At 36.1% G+C, this 18,346-nt stretch overlaps 1 protein-coding gene across 1 annotated transcript in view; it reads right to left on the bottom strand.

Annotated features, from left to right (window-relative positions):
• The window catches only part of LOC138184687 (uncharacterized), a 215,189-nt gene that overhangs the window by 66,100 nt on the left and 130,743 nt on the right, over positions 1-18,346 (bottom strand). The gene's annotated exons all lie outside the window — the stretch shown is intronic.

Consider the following 18,346-nt stretch of genomic DNA (forward strand, 5'->3'; position numbering starts at 1 on the left):
TTCCTTATAGACATATTATAACAAATTCAAATAAGAAAATAAAGCTTACGGTATTTTCTATACTTATTTCCACATTTTACGCTCTATACATTACTCTGAAAATTTTTCACAATTTTTCTCTACTTTAAATGATAAAGAATTCTAACAATTAAAGATTAAGGATTGTAAAATATTTTTGCTATTTGAGGAATGAACTCCTTGACTTCGTTTCTCCTCGTTAGGTTGAATCTGTGCGATGTCGATATTTACTTAAATAGTTTGCATTAAAATCCGAATTCCTAGGAAAGTTCTAAGCGAGCAACCATGGAACAAACAATGTATTTAGGTTTTCTAAGGCAACCATTGCTAATCCGTAGCTGGTCACGGTGGATGAGGGTATATTGCATTTGCGTGTTACCTCTTCCACCGCGGCCACATATCTGCATTTATCACCAACTTTTCTGAGAGGATTTTGTTCCTAGCTCGTGTCTAGGTGATCGTGCACGGCTCTCACCGGGGCATGGCGGTATAGTAAGTCACGATGAGCCCGACGATGGTGTGGCGGAAACCGTATCGGCGGGATATGCGGGTCGTGCGAAAGTCGGGCTCGATTTGTCGATGCACGACTCACGAGCTGAGTGGCCACGCGAACTCGTTCCACAATGTACGCAGTATTCGGGTTATGTTCATGTTCCGAACGTCGATGAATCGATACAGATTTTTAATTTCAAGTTTGTCACATTCTTCCTTTTCTCTTCAATTTCTCTAAATATTAATTTTTTCTTTTTACGGAAAATGTCTTTCCAAGTGTAGGTCAAGTTTGAGAGAGATCGAAAGTTTAAAGTCAGTGCTATAGCCATAAGAACGTTCATGTATTCTATAGGAAGGCTATTTCTAGTAATGCTAGAAGTACCGAAACAGTCAAATTTATCTTGCAATTTGCTATTATTGTGGTCTTCTTATACTAAATGAACTGATGGAAGTACCTGTTCCTTGAGAATTGATTAATTTAGTGCAATCGTTCAATTTGCCATCTAAGAAGCTCATATATACGAAGACTTTTATCAATATCTGTAGTTCTGTGCCTTTCTTAAAAATGTTGTACTAACTGCAAGATAGAAAGCAATTTCTATTAGAGAGATTAGATTACCTCGGACAATGATACGAACGTTCTCTGATGTTCTCCTTCCCGAAGTACTTTCTAGTTCATTAAGTTCGAACGACTTTCTCAACGTTAGTCTGGCGCGGAAAATTAATTGATACCGTAATATAGTTTCTGCTTCGATTATCGTCCGCGTATGTAATGTATGACTTTCTTTGGATCCCGATTAGGTTGATTGCCTCGAATCAAATTTTTCCGATAAAACTTTATCTTCACAAAGAACAGCATAATTTAAACTTCAAGCGCAATTTATTTTTCATTTTAGTCTTTTCTGACTAAACTGACTAAACTGACGTTGCGCTGATACGGTGGCCGTGCACGAAGATAAACGACGAGTTAAGTGGTTGCGTGGTAGTGTAGCCGATCGTGTGAAAATCGATGGTCGACCTTCGATCGGTTCGTTAAACCAACACTGGTTGCACATGCGACAAAATGCAACCGGACGTGCAACGTATCCGCAATACTATCGTGCCACAGCACTGCTGTATACTTTGTATTCGTATCCTCGTCCATCAGGTAATTCGAATTACGACAGAAGTGTTTCTCGTCGGGAATTCGTTTCTTCTTCATTACACCGTTCCCTCATTTTACTTTTACTCCAATCCTTATCTTACAAGTAATCACTTCTATGTGTAGGATTTCTTACGACTAATTGTAATTGCATTTCTATGATTCATTACCGGGAAAACTTTTCTACTTTCCGTAATGTAAACTCCGGTTATTTCACTTTTTTTTTTTTGGTGGCTTTACGATTCTTGGATTAGTCAGGTGCTTAAGATTTGATGGAAGAACCACTTAGAGAGATTCTAGTCTTTGAAATATTGATTATTTAATAGGTATGACTTAGGTACATAGATACTTCCGGCTGCAAATTATCACACACCTGACTTGGTCAGTTGAGGCCCAAGGCGTAAAAACGTGTTAATGCTGATAGAGAGTTGATGAAAGCCTGTGATTTATAGAACTAAAAGTTCTTAATTTCAAATATTTAGAAAAACAAAAATGTAGGAATTAGAATTTTTGAAAGGTATATTCTCTTTTAGCAGAGATCGATTTTTATAATAATTCAGCTCGTCGCATCATAGCGAACGATACTTCATTAGTCCAACCAATCAATCAACGTTTCGAAGCGTACGTCAGTAAAATATCCCACGAAAGTAGAAGTCAACCAAGTGTCCAAATGCGGGTGCACGCATCTGTGACATTGTGCGTCATCGGTGCACGTATATGCACGTGCAATCCGGTCTTCAACAGACAGTGAAAGCTATGAAGAAGCTTTAATGGCGAGGCAAATTGCGTATCCCGTTGTAATCTAATGAGTGTCGCGATAACGTACGGAGAAATTCGATGTACTTCAAACGACAAGTTCTGACATACCTAACCATATACATCTTTCTATTTGTACTCTGATTATTACTGCACAATTAATGTTGTTGATATCAATAGCAATTTCCTTTGACTAAAAAATTGTTAAAACAACAAAATTTTAAGCTTATTTTTCCCATCTTTGATTTTTGAATTCGAAATTTCGAAATTTTTAACCGGCAATGACATATACATAGCCTAATTTTTTAAAAATAAAACAAGAAAAGCTGGTCTAATCATCTTCTGTAATTCTATGAAACAGTATAATGATTTAAAATCTTTAACTAGTACTATATGCAGATGAACGTTCCTGACAAATTCTGAGCTACCTTTACGTTTCCTTTTAATTCTGAAAACCGATGAAACGATGATGATACCAAATTTTTAATTAGCGCTGTACACAGATCAACTTTCTGAAAATAAAACACGACAGAAGCTGGTGTAGTTATCTATTTTTCATGTCGTTCTCCGTTACAACTTCCTGACACGATGGTCAGGTCACGTCCTCGGCTTCGAACGAACTTCCAACCGCGAGACCGGCATTTTATTACTAACAACAAGTCGCCATCCGGTATCGTTTCTATCAATTACCGTCGTCTGCGCTTAGCGTAACTGCTAGGATCGTTGTTTCCGTGAAAGCAATTTCGCTTGCTTAGAAAATCGCCGATCTTAGTAACGATTCCATGTTCTACTCTATATCGAAACACACAGGTGAAAGCGTATTTTTTCTTATATATCCTAAGATTTTAACGTCGTCCGAAAACATTGTCGTTACCTAAACGCGTTATTTCCTTTGGAATTCTCGGCTTCTGTTATTCGAAACGCTTCTGCAAATGGGCCATAAAGTGCGTTACGGTACCGTGAATTGAAGATCGTAAACGGTTTCCTTTTCGGGAAAGATTTCTTCGTTTTGGATCGTTGTTATAGACAATAAGGAAACGCTATATTTTCGTAAATTTTACAGACTACTCGTTCACTCAATTATGAAATATTTTTGTAATCAATCTTTGTAAACGATATATTCTCTAACCGTATATTCGATCTATAGATGAAATTATACGTGCAATAATTTGAACGATCAATTTTCTTTCTTTTAAGTGGGCATACAATATTTTAGTGGAATCTCATTGCTTGGAAATCTACGAGGATTTTTATTCATGTAGAATGAGCGGTTGTTAATCCAGAAATTAATTATAAAAGATAATGACTGCGAAAAATTAATCTGCGACATTGCCTGCAACGAAGCGCTTAATTATCAGCCAAGTATGCGGATTCGTTTAATGAACTAACGAGATAATTCGGTAACATGCGGTCGCTGAGCGCTTCGTTACGGTAATCAGACACAAGGCCAACCTGTATTTTCACCTGCAATTCGCTGAAGTAAAGCCAAGAAGCAAAGTTTGCAACAATGCCTATCTAATTGCGGGATTTACCGGATTCGCGGTTGCGATACGTTGCGTCCCTTTTGATACCATTGCTTCCTCGAGCCAGCTAAACGCGTCGACTGTCGAAATTGCCAATTTATTACGCGATTGATGTTACAATTTTCATAATGCCAATTAATGTACCTTAGAATCACTCTTTAAATCGCATAAATTTCTTTCGAAAACATAGATCTCTTTAAAAAGAATTCAGAGGAATATTTGAGATATACTTCTTGTTTGTAAATGTGTTAAGGTTTTGGTTCTAATAACCTGGTTTTACCAGTTTACCAGGACCTAACGTCACTACGATATCTAAATATTGATTCTTCCTTCCTCTTTCACTGGAAACGAACGAAAGATTATGCAAGTCCAAACAGACGGTTAAGCCTGTCCTTGCAAACGGTTCTCCTCGCGTTTCTCATATTGGTATTTCATCACCGTTAGATATCCGGAGATGTTACGAAAATTAAATATTGAAAGAAGAGAGAGGACGTTTTGGTTTCGTAATCACGAAAATTTTCACGTCCTGATACCTTTACGAAATCAGGAAAAATAAAATCACGATCGATTTAGTACACTTTTATACGAAAAATTCAATTTTATTATTTGCCTACTTCCATGGAAATATTTTAATATTTGTTGCATTTATTATTCAACGATAATTATTTTCAACAAAATCGTGTTTAACAAGGAGAATAAATAAGTTCGTTTCATACCAAATATTTGCAATTTTGCGTTAGTAATCGATAAGTCTCAACGAAACATCCGTTTCCGTGCAGAAGGTTTCAAGCAGTTGGCAGTAAATGCATCATACCGTACTTCCGATAAAGCCAGATATTCTCACGCCACAATAGCATCCGGTCAACATACCTGGAAAAGAAGAGCGAGCAAGCTTGAATTAGACCGAAGCGGCTTGCGAGCGTAATTGCGGAACGATGTGTAAATATGGAAACGTGAAAACAACCGCGGTAAAGGAAAACGTAGAACATAAAACGGTGTCAGTATGCTACAAGCATGACGCCTGGTATGTCATAACTAGACTGCGAATGTTTATGCATCTATAAGAAATTTACTGGTATTTTACAAAAATGTATAGAATGCACATAATGTATTTAATATATGGTCGATGTTTTAATATATTTGATCTTATTATCTCCCATAAAAATTAGAATTTACATAAACGTCTACAGTCTAGTCATAACATATTTACAATATGTGATATCAAGTCCAAATGAATAACACAGACAGAGGAATTTTAAATATGTTTTAGAGATATCTTAATCTCTAGAGATCAAAATCGTGCCAAGACCATGGTTTAAGGAATGCAAACAGGACACGGATCGAGCTTTGAATCTAAGAACTCAACGATCCAAGACTAAGCCTCCAGTTTAATATCTTAAATCAAATACCAGTTACTCTATAAACCAATAATAGAAGAATCCTGTGAAAGAAAATAAAGGAAACAAGTTAGGCTACTAGATTAAATCCAATTAACTTTTTCCAACAATAAATTTTAATAATACCGATCGAATAACATAAAACCATGGACCACTTCATAAATTATGAATCACGTATAATGTAACACCAACTTACGTTTCTAATTTACATTCTGTCAACTTTTCTCCCTCAGTTTAACATTCGCAATTTTAATATCGCCGATCAGATAACAACAAAACGACGCACCGGATCTGCATAAGTCGCGAATCGACTCGTCTCTAGTTCCCTTATCGCAGAACTCGAATGACATTTAAAGCATTTAAACGCTCTGTTTTTGCTGGAGAACCGATCGAACAGGCTTATTGGCGTCTCGCACTTGTTCCCGTCGAGGCAAGTGCCCCTAGACTTTGCAGATTCACCGCGAACGCGCACCGGTTTGAAAAATCACGGAGCTGTCGAGAGACACCGGTATGACAACTAGTTCTCGAGATCGTTCGAAACGAGCATGGGGAGACAGGGCGAGCGGTGCCGAGCGAGAAAAGAAAATTCTGCGACGTAGACTGTACGAGAGCCAGAACTTGTCGGACTTGTAAGGACGCGATGAACCTGTTGCAAGCGCGTATATACGGGAACCCGCTTGAATTTACGTGCCATCGATCGCTGCATTGAATATTCCTCGAACGACAACCGGTGGAAAACGAGCCGAGTAATTTGTTCGAGATCACGAGTGAGTCGAGGGGACTGTCCTTTGGGAAATTTGCATGATTAGCGTGTAACGATGAGTCGCTGAGGAACGAGGCCTCCGGGCCAGTTACATGAGATGCAAGCCAGTTTAAAGTATGATGGATCGTGCTCATGGTCGAGTAGGGTATTTTCGATAATCGCAATAATAGCATGGTAATTTTAATAAATTCTACAGGGATGTGTTTATCGTGTAGGAATTTTATTTGTTGAATATTTCTGGCTTTGATGGAAAGATGGAATTGTATGATTACGTTGTTGGTCACATAATACATGGATTTATGTACATATTATATATGCGTGCGGAATTGGACACGCAATACGAAATGATTTTTCTATACAAATTACTATATTCTTGTGTAACATTCACGCAACAATCGTGCTCTTACAATCTTATTTAAAAGATTTGTTCTTTTATCAAAACTTAAATTTTTTACTTTTCAACGATCCTTATTACACTCTGATTCTTATGATCAAACTGTAAGGTTATAAGGCCAGCCATATTGCAAACACGTATGTTTTGAACTACATAATCTCCACATAAGTTTAATTGGTATTCTTTTATTCGAGTTACGTTCTCGACTATCAGTTTTGTCAAGAGAACGTCGGCTAACCAAAAAGAATTCATTCCTTCAAAAAAAGCTGCGAGTTAAAAGCTTAGACCATTAACGTGTCTGATCAAGACGGAAAGACCGACTTTCACGCTAATGACAATGGCCACATCGTGGGTACTGAATCGTTTTCTGGCCGGACGCGCAGCAAGCGAAAGGACATGTTCGGCGACAAGGCGCGAAAGTGAATCCATGTGTACCTTGAACTAATCGGCCGATAAACGCGTCTGAAAAATCGGGACTACGACATCCAACTTTACTCTGCTTCCTTTTACGGGAATAATACTGAACGAGCCAAGGTAAATCTGATTCGCTTTCGAGAGATCTAATCGCGGTCGAACATTTTTGTTTAATTAATATCGACTCGAACGAGAGCAATTTCAAGAATTTGTTAATATTCTTGCCGCGATAATCAGAGTATTATAGCTACGCTGCTTCTACTGAGATCTAAATTGTCATTAACTGAACTATGTCTTATTACGACTTTGTTTAAAATTTAATTCATCGATAGTGCATATACATGTAAGAAGAACATTTTCTGGATATCAATAATGAATGTCTTTATGTGATGTTCTTTAGAATGAATCGCGTGTAATTGATATAAGTGATGCCTATAATGAACAGTTTATAAATAGTTTTGAAAGTTCAATTTTTCATTTAGTACGCCATCAAATCTAATTTCATCAAACACTGGTACACACCTATGCGAATCAATCCAAAGGTGTGGTGCGCATTATCCTTTACTGTTCTTCGTGGCTGTCTCCATTCATTAGGCTTGTTTATTACGTCGGTGTAAAATCGAAGGTTTACGAGTAATTGTTCAAAGATGCTCATAATTTCCAGGTGCTTAGGGGGATGGTACTTAGAAGCATTTTTTTGAAACTCGTTTACTTTGAAACAAGACCAGTTTGATACCTTATACAGAAAATACATTCATCTGCTACCATTACAAAAAACAATGAAATTTTTCAATCTAAAACCAATGATTAGACTGCCAATTATAACGCACTTTTGTATTTTCATAAAAAGAAAAGTTAAAGAAATAGAACATAAATAGAAATTTGTCTCATTTACTAAATATTATAATAAATACTCTACTTTGGATATTTCATATGTTTTGATATTATTATGCGCACTGTATGTATTTTGGTATTTTTAAGTTTCCCATTCGTCTACCAACGATCATATCAACAACTCCGAATTCTATTTTAACAGCTTTTGTAGAAATAAAGCAATTTTTTTCCAAAGGCTCTATTACTATAGACAAAATCGTTTAAAACGGTTTCATTGGACTGAGAGGAATGTCATAACTAAACAAACAATGGCAATGTACGGGCAGCGCGTTAATTGACCGCGAAGGAGACACGCCGAAAGTTTCGGGCGGGAGACGTCGTTTTGATCGTTCAAATTCGTTTTATGGTTCTCACGTGGTATTAGCAGCCGTACGTGAAACGCGTTCTTTGAGACCTGACGACCACCCAAAGGCGGCTAGCCGATACGAAAAATTCGACCCACGACGCCATGAAATAACAATTACGCGACTGTTACATAAAGCAACCCAGAAACTCGGCGAAGTTCGCCCGCCGTGGAACGAGCGGAATTCCACGTCGCGCTGCTGCATTCGGAGTCATGCTATTGTATAGTCGTGGCATGTACGATCGTTGTTCGGCCCCATTTCGCTTTTCGTGTATTTTAAGTCGTTCTACTATCCAAGAAATCCGATCTTTTTAATCGCGTATCGTGAATCCTTGTAATGGATTCTTATGGTGAATTCTTGCAGTGAAACGAGCGCTACTACCGCTACTGCGTTCCCCTGGTGTTGATTAGGTCGTATGTATGATACAAAATTTGCTATTTTTCTGTATAGTTATCGAGATTGCAAAGTTGATAAGTTATGCGATGTTTCACGACTCCTTCATATGATTGTTGTGATTCGTATAGGTTTGTGAAGATTCTGATCTCTGAGTGCGAAACTCAAAGATCTCTGAATGTTGCTTCATACGTACGTTATTCCTCCTTCTTGTTTTTATTTGTCTCTTTATTCCTTTTTTGTTTTCCTCAATTTAGTGGTGTGTAGGTATAATTGATCACTTTTGTACTTGTTAACTTGGCAGATAAACTTTTGCGAAAATATATCTGCCTTTGGTCGGTTTTAAACATCGGATCTGCAAATTTTTATGTCTTATATCCCCGATGTATGTAAAAATATCAGAAGTAATTAAAATCGCAAGATACAACACTTTTGCGCGATTAAAGTAAGAAGACTGCAAAATAAATGATGGTGGTGGTAGCGCAATTATTGCAAATATGGAAAGACTGGCGAACGCCTCAGGCAAAACCAGTTAATTTGAGCTAATTGCGTGTCTGTTGGATCATAATATTCAGCCTGAGTCACTTTATAACGTATGCATACTGTATAACATGCGCATGCCATCTAATTACAGGCAGAAAACTAAAAAAGCTACCTTCTTTAAGTTTTGTAATGATAGGTGTCTTATTATCGGCATCTGCTCTTGACATTCACCCTACATGCCATAATGGGTATTATTAGTTTACTCACAAAATTATTTCAAACATTTAATACATCGTACATTTAAATGTTCTGTGGGTATATGAAATTGTTAATAATCCGAATTTTAATAGAAAGTTTAACGAACCGATTCGCTTGAACCTGCCACATGCAAAAGAAATAGTCACGCACCTCCTCGATAACGAGGTTTCAGTTCACCAGAAACCTTGTCACAGTTTTTACGCTAATCGATAGCGTGAATTAACAAGAAACGGGAAAGAAGAACTACCGTTCTTCTGTATGCTTATTTATCGCCACTCAAGCGCCGAGCTAAAATACTTCTTTGAGCAGCGATTAAATTACGCACGTACGAAATTTCTTCACTGATTCAGTCTTCGACGTAACTGTATATTTTTCGCAGCGGCACTCTCAGAACCTTCCATTCTCACAAATTAAAATAAAACAACCACTACGGAAAATCAAACCAACTTCAAGTATAGGAAAAAAGAACTTTTTTACACTTTTTCATCTTAGAGGCAAAAATATCAATGTAAATGCAACGGAATATTTGCTATTTATTTGAACCTATCAAGGCATATATAATTTATACAAATATCGTAGAGTGACACAATACTAGTTCGCTGATCCTTCCCACTAGGATTTTTCATCCAAATGATAGGAGCACAGATAAGTAAATGGAGTTCAGATAAATAGATTTAATCGATAAAAATTTAATTAATCACTGTTGATACGTTACTTACGCATAAGAAAATTCTATTTCGATGAATAGAATTTTAGACAAATAGAATTCTACTTTCCGTAGAAGCATAATTCGAAAGAAAATAAATCAAGAAGCGGAAAGAGTCACGCTGACGTGTAAAAATAGCACCACGTAACTCTCAGGTGATTACGAATCGATAAATTCAGTTTATTCCAGGAACAAAAATTCTAGAGTACAATGTAACTACAAATTTGCAGCTATGCTATGAAAGGGAAAATGAAAGCACAGGGAAGATTACACATTTTGAGGGGTCGCTATCGCTCAATCTCGTTTGCGTATCCGCATGAAACGTAGAACGTGATCGTGGAACGGGGCGAAGTTCCACGAAGTGGTCGTCACACGGGAATCGGTAATATCCGAGAGATTTGCATGTTTTATACAGTCGCGGTACGCCCAGCAATAAAGGAGAATGGGCGGGAACCGATGCACCCTGACGCAAAAACTCATACGGCTGGCCGCATCGCGGATGTATTCCTTGGCAGACCCTCAATTATATTTCGATACGTCGAGATTTAAGGTTAGGGGTCGACCCACGTGGCAACCAGGGCTACCCGAAACAATTTTCGAATAAACGAGCCCTTCGTTGCCTTTCTTTCCTTTCTTTTCTACGTAGCCCTTAGCCCAGCAATATGGTTTATTAAAGTTTACTAAAGTTAATATGGTTTATTAAAAGTTCATCATCAGTGGACAATTTGATATAAAGTCGGCGTATGAAGAAGCGAGTTTTTCATTCCGGCTAATATAAATTAGATGACGGTCTATTTTTTGTTGTATTTTTGAATGAAAATCCTAATTCTAGAATTTTTCTCTTTGCAAAGGAATTAATAAGAAATTCTTGATATTATATTCTATAATAAACGATTAAAATTCATATTAAAATGTAAAAGATCAAGGCGAGGAGCTTAGTGGAAAAGCGATCTAAGTGGATTTTTCCTAAGAATGAGTTACATGTGTACAAGTATTTATCAGAAGAAAAATTTTCTTAGAAATTTCCAAATCCTTCTAGCTACGTATAGTACCAATATATAGCAAGATATTTTCATGTTTGAAAGCATACGGATTTCTGTAGTTCTATTTAATTTCGTTTAAAGTTCGATCGAATTAAGGTTCTATTATTTGTATCATCTTTCATTTAACAATGAGCTTAATTGTTCTTCTGGGAGATGAAGATAGGAACATGTTTATTGTTAGAGAGTTGACGATTGCACTTAATAGTTTAAGTTCTCTTTTCTACATTTGCTTTTGTTAAAGGTGGTAAATGAAATGATTGACAGACACTTATATTGTGTACTTGATTGTTCTTTGAAAGAACAGAGAGCTCGATAGAGTTCTAGTAGCGAATGCATCCTGTGTTTCTTATTCATCTTTTCTGTTCTTTTATGCAGTCCATGAAATCATGTAATGATGGAAAGTAGATATTTCATTGTTAAGAAATCAAATTAAAGGTTGAAGCGAACTACTGAACCGAATGCTAATCTTCCATCCTTAATCGATTACCGTAATCTTTAATTTAATCTATCCTTCTATTCTTAGTCGCCATGATATAATAATATGCAGTGGCTGCACAGAGTACTGACAAATTATCCTGTCTATCATAGAATTTAATTAGGTACAAGTATATTAAACTTCATACCATTTAACACTACTTTATATGGCTGCTATGAAAATAAAATGTCACAAATATTGAATCAAAAAAACGCTTCGTTGAAAAATAATGTTACGTGCCAATACTTTTTGCAATCGCTATAAAATCTTGTTGCATCATGGTGGCTACTATAATTGTCCCGTGTTCAAAAATTATTACCACTACTGTAGCAATTTTTAAATTCCAAAAGAAATGACTAGCTTCATGTCACAAAGTCATTTGCCAGAAACCTTCCCCATGATCTATAAATTAGCATCATCTCTAGGATCCTGATAATTACTATCTAATTATCCACGGAATTAACGAAAAGTAGGCACACTGTGCTTAGAAGGCACAGAGTCAAGAAAATTACGCTCCCACGGATTTCTGATGACCGGTAATAATCGAAATCGATAGGACTCGATCACGAAGCTGTCGAGTTCTTGTTCATTTTTTTCTCTGAACGAGCACAGACAACGCAACGAGCCAAGGAAGAGGTTCACGTTGATTTTTCTATGGACTAATTATCATGATAATCAGTGACTGTCATGAAAGTGGCACGAGGTTAACAGTTACACGATTCACAGAGTCACGCGCCGATGGTAAGGAAAACCGTCGTCGTCCCGTCAGGACAAAGATCATCGACTAGATGACATGGAAACTACGCCAAGGAAACAAGTATGACATAAACGAGTCCTCTTCTGGCTTCGCGTGTTACAGATTGTTTCCGTTCTTTTTTATTTCTTCTTTTTATTGCGAAGAAAAAGGAATTATATAGGAATTATATTGGATGGAAAATATTGTGACGCTCTGTTACGCAAGTGTGACACAGATTACTTTTATGTAATAATTCTTGGATAATGGCGTCAATCATTTTATTATAACATTAAATATTGTAACTATTTTATTAGACAAACATTAGTATTCTGAAGAATTTTTCATTTTAATTGTTATACTCTGACTTCGATTTGAAATTTTGCAAAGACTTGCTTCTTGTTAACACGGAACAATTTGTAGATTGGAAATGACTGGTAATGTAAATCAAGATTTTGAAAATTTCATTTTAGACACTTATTTAGTCAATTCTTACAAGTATAATCCTTTTAGTTTCATAGCTAATTAAACTATAACTTTCTCCTCTACCACAATACGTTTTCCCGATTTAAAAAATATACTGAATTCCTTATAATAATAAACACAGGATACTATTTTATGACAAATAGCAATGAACTGACATACTCTACTATAATTCTCAGTCGACCAATTGCATTGAAATCTGAATATTGAATTACGAAATAAAATATTAAATGAAGTAAATTTCTTGTCTTTAATTTTGTCACGATCGCCCTTCTCTTGGTTTATCTCCTCGTTTCCGTATTCATCGGATATTCTAAAAACACAAACGAAAAACAGCCTTAAAAGGGGATACAATGGTCGCGTTTTCCAACACTAAATAAAGATAGCTAAAATAGAATCGCACAACTTTTCATGCTGGTAAATAACGAACCGATTCTAATCAATGCGATTTGTTTCGCGGCCACTTCTATGTACCAGAGAATCAGAATACATCTATTGAGACGTTTCCCTTTCTAACGAGCCTCTTGCTTGCTTACGAATGCGTTCAAGACCAATTACTTGAGAATCAAACATAAAAACGGGGAAACTTATGAGGCAGTCATCTAAGGAAATGTTGCTTTTAATTATCTTTATTTCTTCGAATAGTTGAATAATATCTTTTTTCTATTGAAAGACTACTGCTCTTTCAGGATATGTGGATTCAGAGTATACTTTATACACTATACATCTTATTAACAAAATTATTATATATATATATAAGCAATATAAGAACAAGGATCTTTCGAAAGAGACTATTTAAAAAGATTCTTTCTCTTCATATTTTCTTTTATGTATCAATAATAAATGTGTACAACTCCACTTTTTAACATGAATCAATTACAGAAAGTGAGAAAGGTAAATAAAAAGATGCTATTCAACCAAATAAATTTAAAAATATATAATTTACATATATTTATATTTATATATATTTTACCTTTCTCAATTTCTGTAATTGATTCATATTCAAAAGTGGAGTTGTATACATGTATTATTGATACATAAAAGGAAATATGAAGAGAAAGAATCTTTTTAAAAGTCTCTTTCGAAAAATCCTTGTCCTTATATTGCTTTTATACATATATTTTCTAATTTCGTGCTTCATTAGCTTGGAATATTATTATTCATGGAAGGCATGATTTAAATCGTGAAATAAATTCTAATCAATCAGAATTTCGTTGTTTTTACCTATTAGATATGTATCAACAGATACACTTCCTAGGTGAAAGAAAGAACTTTAAAGACGGAAGAATGCAAAATTGCACCAACTACTTCCTTCCGTTACTGTCCGTTTAACGATAAGCATCGATTCCAAAAATCCAGTCTATTGAACCGAATGATCAGTGAAATGTTCAGTGAGTGGCAGACTTTCAACGATAACGAGCATTCATAATTATGCTGTGAACTGTTACGCTATTTCCATAATTTACTTTCAATTGGCTGTCTACTACCGATCCCAACTATACCTACCGTTCTTATAGCCTTTCTATAGTCTTTCACCTGCATCGTTATTTCTCACTAAAACATCTAAATCAAATCTCTACGCCTTAACAAATTACCCCTCTAATTAGTAGAAGATAATATAAGAAATCATATTCTCACATTAATTTATTTTATATTAAATTATATCCACATTGTGAACTCATGTATACGCGTAGACTACGAACGTTTATGCATTTATGGGAAAATGATATGAAAATGCACCGAATACATACATAAAAGATCCAAACTATAATACTTGCTGTAATAATATATTTTGCAAGTAAAACAAATCTCTGTATAAATTCCATTTTTCATAGCTACATTCATAAAAATATGTGCTTACATAAATGTCCGCAGTCTGCACATGCGATTCTACTAAGGATCTATACCGAACTATTAGTAAAATTAAATCTAATATGTAAATTTCGCCATCTTTCTAACGATCTGGAATCGCAATTGGCATTTTCTGAAACTTTTAAATCCACATTAACTATCTGTAGTCTTTGTAAATCTCGCGAGTCTCTGTATCTAAAAATATGAAATAACCAATTTCCCTGCAATCAACTCCCGAGAATTTATTTCGGAACACCCTACGAGCCAATTAAACCAACCAATTTACCAAACCATTACGTTATCTAAGATTCACACGCTGCAGACTAAAGACTTGCGTCTCCATTATCGACGTACGTTTTCAATTAACTTTGCGAGGCGATTCGTCGCGATATCCCTGTGGTTTTTGCACGGGACCAACCTGGTACATATATACTCCGTGACGAATAATCGGCTTAAATGGGACGAGTTTTGCTGAACGGAGGTTCGAAAAAACCGACAGGAACAGGCGGGATGCTGCGAGGAACCGTTATACACTCTCGGGTCATCCGGCTATCCGCGATAAACTGCGCCTCGTCGAACACGACTACCGCAGTAAAATTCGACCGAGCCCACACTCTCGTTTCTTTCTTTTGGCTCCGAGTCCCTAGCGCCGGCAGACGACGCACGCTCGCTTCCTGGTGCCATAGATGCCATCGATTTTCGATAGCCTCGATTCCACGACCGGTTCGTTTACCTCTGTCGATGCTCGCTTTTTACACGTACACACATTGCGGAAGTATTCTGGATGAATGGCTTCAACCCCGCCGCGCTCCTTGAATTTATATCTTTCAAATTGAATCTTCTTTCAACAAAAAAGATGACTTTAATACTTGAAGAAAACGTTTCGAGTATAATTCAAACGAGAAATGATGCATATCGACAACGATTGGTTTTGTGTTAAGAATTTTTAACAGAACGCGATTGATTACGCTATTTTGCGTGAAATTATAAGACAAGAGCCTATAACCTGTAATTTACGAATGGTCAATTCGTTAAAATTATTTTGTAAATTATTTCATAAATTATCTAATAAATTGTCGTGCTAAATAATCAGGTTCCTTTTACTGTGAATAACGACGTTGTTCGAATTGTATTTTTAAATTAATCACAATATTAATATGACAAGTTATGGATATATTAAAGAGTTGAAATCATCTTTCCAAATTAAAAACTTACATTGTAAATTGACAGGAATACCTTGTATGCGATTTTAATCGTTATTTTATATCTCACAAAGTTCGTTACTTGTACGTCTTAACCGCTCGGCAGGCAACAGTGATGTAACAACAAAGCGCGGCGTCTACGATACAATACACAATGACTCGTTGATAACAACAACAGGTGTCGTGATTACACCAATTATGTGTCTAATCTAAGAAAATACTATTTGCGATACGTATATTTTTGGTTTATGCATTTTAATGTGATTGTTTCTCAGAGAATGCAAATTAGACAGCTCCTTCATTAATTCGGTAAGTTATATAATAGTTAATATTCATATATTGAGTTACAATGTAGAGGAATAGTTCGAAGGAAGTTGAGAACCTGCTAGCAAGCTGGAAAGAAAAGTCAACGTACCGGAGGCAGGTGGCTGGCACTCTTTCACGTATCACGCTTGAAAGCTTGATAGTAATTCCCCAATCGTGAATTCACGGCCCGTGAAGGAAATCGCCGTAATGCCATCGATGTACCGTTAGATCAGTCGTTTAAATATTTGTGCATCTCTCGAAACATGACATTGGGTTTGTTTATAAGATCCTTCGATTCGCCAGAAAGTATAACTTTGTATGTACATATGTGTAAATTGCGTAATATCGTGTAGTGTCGATCTGTGTGTATCAAAACTGAGAACGTTCAACGCGTTCAACGATTTATAGATACATAGAACTCGTTTATAGCACAGGCGATGGAATAGATCTTCAATAAGGATGCAAACAGAGATGCGTAATTAGCATTGAAGGGATAAGCGCAAATTCGCGTTGCGTCGTCACGTACGACGTTACACTTCGAAATTATCTGTGCTCAAACGCCTGTTACGATGCACAGAAAGTAAAAAGAGCGTTACTCAATTCTTTACTCTTCTTTCATCACCGAGAAACCTTTCCCATACCATTGTATTTTATAGATTTTTGACGTCCCGCCGCCAATTTTGTTGCAAAATCTCATGTTCCAGTGATTTCATAATATCGCGTGTTTTTCCACATCTATTACACCCTAGCGTCTGCTTATTTTCTACCATTATTGTTCCTTATTATCAACGCAGCTTACTTTTTATTACTATTTGCTTCTATGTTACTATTACTGTTCGTTTCTAAACGCGCTGCCTTAATTTTATTGAGTTCGTACATCGTCGTTTATCGATCGCATTAAAGTAGAAGAAACTTACTACGAAGTATATCTGTTCGATGTGAAGAAAATGCACAATAACGAACTAGTTATTCGTCATCACGAGTAACCAGAATATTTGTGTGATCTTGTTCCGAATTTATATCTGAAAAAGGTCTGAAAAATATTCTATGAATTTGTTATCCCTAACGACAGCCAAGTTATAAAATAAAATTTATAATGTAAAATTTTAATGCAGAGAATATTTTAATATGAATAATTTAAAGAACCTTTGTGCGTAATAGCAGACAGTTTATAAAATTTATAGTGCTAAATTTTATTGCAAAGAATAGTAAATTAAATGAGAGGCAATAACCGTGTTGTGCATCATTTCTCATAACGCTAGCCATAATTCGAGCGAAGCCAGCATGGATCGCGCATTAACCGCGCTTCTTCCTTTTTATCAAAGCCTCGTATATGCGATTCCTATGTATCGTCTTACGGCCCTGGCCGATAACGTGATTGCACGCGATCGTGCGTAACGATTTCTCGATCATTGATGGTTCGTAGGACGTACGAGTCGCGAAATTGCGCTACACGGAATATCCGGCTGGAAACTATTATCGTAATGCACGAACAACTCTCACGACCATATCGCTAATAGACTATAATGGCAAGCCGTGGCTAATTTATAGTTAAGATATGACAAGACATTTTGGAATTTCTTTCGAGAATTAAGGTGAGCAGCTTCTTCCTTTGGCGTTTCTTTCACACTTTTTGTGATCCTTTAATGCAAAGTCTACTTATTTTGTAACCATTGGAGATTGGATTAGCCCCCTTACCAATAACGTAGCAATTTTCGTTGGGAAAGTTCGTTGGAGTAAATAAACATATTATTTAGTGTTCTTCTTTTAAGGTTTTCATTCAAACCTATACATTTTAAATATCCTTCAAATAGATGATTTTTATCTTCCTTTACTTAATGCAGAGAGATTCAACATTTTTCCGATAGCGCATTAAAACAAATAAACAATAATTATTTTTTTAAGATCACTCGAAATATGCAGCCTTACGATTTATCTCTCACGTCGATAACCTTAAATCTTCGCATGGTGTACTTACGCTAAAAATTAATTATAAAGGAATTATTACAGTGACGGACTGCTTGCTCGAAAGCACGTAAATCGATAAGTCTTTCTACAAGCATCGTGCAACAACCTGTTGTTTCGTTCGATCTTAAATATCACCGTTCCTTAAGGTTAATTTTTAATATGTGTACATGTTCGATGCAAATTATCGGTTTATGAAATATCTCGAGAAATTGTTGTTCTCGCGTTACTGGACCACACAGACGCGTTACGAATGGGAATATCGCGTGTGACATTAATATGGAAATAAGAGGCGGTCGATTTAAATTTTAC

The sequence above is a fragment of the Bombus flavifrons genome, chromosome 11 (genome assembly GCF_040668555.2).
Source record: "Bombus flavifrons isolate JBK064 chromosome 11, iyBomFlav1_principal, whole genome shotgun sequence".
NCBI lineage: Eukaryota > Metazoa > Arthropoda > Insecta > Hymenoptera > Apidae > Bombus > Bombus flavifrons.